Raw genomic sequence first — 3,725 nt, forward strand, 5'->3', positions numbered from 1 at the left:
TCAAATCACTTTAATTCTGCAACCATCATCAAGAAATCAGAATTGAATTGAAAGTTATACTTGCGATTATAAAACATTAACGAAGTATTATATACAAAGAAGTTTTGTATATATCACTACGTTAATTTTGTATGACCGCTCATCGCTTTCAATTAAACTATGCTTTCAAAATTCTCAAAATCCTTTTCCAGGGCAGTAAAGGGGGAAACAACTGTAGGGCTTATGTAGGCCCTATGTAGGCCCTACAGGGGGCTAAGCTGGGCACTACAGAGGGCCGCTTCATTGGCCCTTCGGGGGCAGCCCACGTGGGGCCTTCGAAGGTGAGCATGTCGAAACTATGTTGGCCCTTCGTAGTTTTCCAACATAGGGCCAACGTAGTAAAGGGGCAAATCACGTGGGCCCTCGAGAGGGCCAGCTTAACATTTCCACACGGGTAGCACAAATTACATCTTTCTTGCAGAAATTCAGCTATTTGGTTGAAAATATATCAATTCTCTTGAAAAGTCATACTTTTTGGTCGAAAACTCTGCGGTTTTGTTGAAAATTGAACTATTTCGCGGAAAATTATTTTTTGTTTGAATTTAAATTTTTGGTTTTTACAAGAGAATTGGAATCTTTTCTGGCTAAAATTCAACTATTAAAAAAAATTTTTAATTAAAAATTCATGTGCTTTAGGAGAAATTTTATTTTTCTTGGATAAAAATGCAAATTTTTTGTTGAAAATTAAACTATTTTGTTAAAAATTCATCCGATTTGGTTAAAAAAATCCTTTTATTTGGATTGAATATTAAATTTTTTTCGTAGAAAATTATTTCTTGTTAACAAATTCATATTTTGAACCTGAGGAGTCAACTGAAATCGTTTTCAACAGAAAATACAACAATTTACAAAAGTATTTCTTATTAAAAATTCACCTGTTTTAACAGAAAAATTTACTTTTTCTTATAAAAATGCAAATTTTTGTTTAAAAATTATTCTTCATTGCTTGAGTATACCACTATTTTGTTTTAAAAATTTGGTTGAATCACTTTGTTAAGAAATCTTTTCGTATTTGAAGATTTATATTTTTAGTATTTGGATTAAAATTTATCTTTGGTTCCTAAATTTGTCTCGTTAAATTTAACTGTTTAGTGCAAAAGCCTGTTTTTTGTTTCAAATTATTTCTTTAACGGAAAAAAAACTTTTCAAATTTTTTAAAATTGATCATTTTTAGTTGAAAATGTTCCTTTATTGGTAAAAAAAGTTTTTCGTCATTTTAAAATTTCATTTTCGTTGGGTAAAAATGCATCAGTTTCGTGAAAAATTAATCTTTTGCTGAAAAGTCATATCTTCGTTTAAAAATTCAATTTTTGTAGAGAAAATTCATCTTTTTCGTTTAAAAATTTGTTTGAAAATTCAACTATTATGTTAAGAATATAATTATCTTGTTATAAATTTAAGTATTTTGTTGAAAAACCAGGGAATTTTGAAAATGAATTTCTGGGAAAACCTGCCTAATTCTACTATCAATAACTAGAAAAATATTGTTGGAAACTAAGAATTACGTACAGTAAGGGAGTAATTAAGTAATTTAAGTACGCCGCCCGTCCTAGTCCAAAAGTAAAATGTCAGTCGGGGGAGACCAAGAAACATGTAGATCAATCAACAAATAAATTTAATCGTGAACATAGTTTTCAATTATTTTTAGTTGTGATTTCTATTCGTTTCTTTTTTAATAGGAAATTTCCTTAACCACAATGAGAGAATTTACCAAATATATAAATTTTTTGGTTTTGTACGTGTCGATATCAAATTTTTTATATAATAATTATAAATACTCTGTTCTGATTGACAAACAAGATCAAACTGAGAAAATCTTTGAAAATAAGGGGAAATTTATTATATAGAAAGAAGTACCTATCAATTCATGAAAGTTTTCATTAATACCGTATGTTAATAGATTTCAACTAATCGCTTAAATCGATTTGATTAATTGATGAATAATTTCATATTTTGCAGTTGATTTTTTAAAATTATTATAATATCAGAAAAGAAAAAATTAAAATGATGAAATCACAAAATGTTAAAAGTGAGTCTTCCTGTAGATTATTAGCTTTATTGCACGCAGTATGTCATATTTGGCTAGCTCTTTAACATTCTAAAATTACATTATTTTATTTCATTGAAATTAATCAAGTAGGTATTTCTTTTCGACACGGTTTTAAATTGATAAAACAAACTGTTTTCGTCATTCATGTCAGGTATTCGAAGTTAACATATGGAATTACCTGATTTCATCACGCGGACAAAATTTTTCAGAGTCACTGCCTTATCAAATCCTAATAGCATTATGTTTCGCAATTGGATGTTGTATATATAGCCGAGCAATATTAAGCCTGAATAAGTTGCTTTCATATCTAAAAAAATGAAGATCATCTTTTCCACATTTCTCTTAACCTTTGCGGTTTTCTTCAATTCTATTGGTACGTATAATTTTTGAACTTTTATTTTCATTGACAATGTAAGCAAGGCCTTTGTATGACTTCTTTTTCTCTGTATTCACATAAATAATTTAAACAACTTAAATTATTTAGACTTTTGGACCAAAAAAGTGATAAAGCTTCATTTTACACAGTTTTCATGTTTTTTTTTCTTTTCTTTCTAAATGAGTTTTTCAGAGACAAATTTTTACTAATTATTATATTATACATGAAAAATAATCAAAAATTTTTTCAAATGATTGAAAAATATTTTTTTCTGCTTCATTTTAAGTAGATAAGCAAATGTGTGTATGATAAACCTTCGGCAACGTATATAAATTTCAGCTACGTCACTTAAACATTCATCCAGATTGGTGCGTTTATTTTATTCGCGAGATACCTGGAATCTTGATCTTTTTTATCACCTGTCGTGCATTTTGAGATCTTGGAAGTTTCAATGCTTATGATAAAAATTAAATTTTAATAATTTTTTATTTAAAAGATATACATTTATCAGCCTCAAAATCCTCAGATTTAATTTTCTTTTTTTTGGAGTCTCAACTAAATTATTTTGCTCTGTTTTGGTCACGATTTACATATCTTTCATTTTTTTACTGACACTTTTTTATGAACTTAGATCTACTTGAATTTGTAGGAGAATTATGAAAAAATAGCGGAAGTGTCCTATAAAAGTCTAATCTACACTCTAAAATTCCTTAAAGCATCTTAAAAGATGTTTAAAGTTTCTAAAATTGTTGTTCGAATACAAAATTAAAATAATTTTATAAAATTTTCATGTGAAAATATATTTTTTTAAATTATTATTATTTTAAATTTAAACAGCAATTTCAGAAACTTTGAGCATCACAAATAATTTTCCTTTGGTGAAAATATTTTATTCTTTATAGACATATAATATAAAAGAAATTTGAATTGTTTATATTTATAAATGTTATAATTCAGGAATTTCTTAGTTGGTATATTTTATAATTTGTCCATTTTTGCCGGATTTAAAGTATTACTTTTTTTTATAAACGTTATTTATTTAGTTGCGTCTAGTCGTCCCGAAAAATTGGGATGACGAGGCACTTCATATTTATATATTAGAAACACAATAATCAAATATTTTTATAAACAAAAAATGATTTTAATGTTTAAACCTTCAAAAATTATGGTTTGAATTTAAAATAACAATAATTTAAAAATATATTTTTGTATGAACTTTGTTTTCTATTATTGTTATTTTAAATTCAAATTATTGTATTA

The sequence above is a fragment of the Belonocnema kinseyi genome, chromosome 8 (genome assembly GCF_010883055.1).
Source record: "Belonocnema kinseyi isolate 2016_QV_RU_SX_M_011 chromosome 8, B_treatae_v1, whole genome shotgun sequence".
Lineage (NCBI taxonomy): Eukaryota > Metazoa > Arthropoda > Insecta > Hymenoptera > Cynipidae > Belonocnema > Belonocnema kinseyi.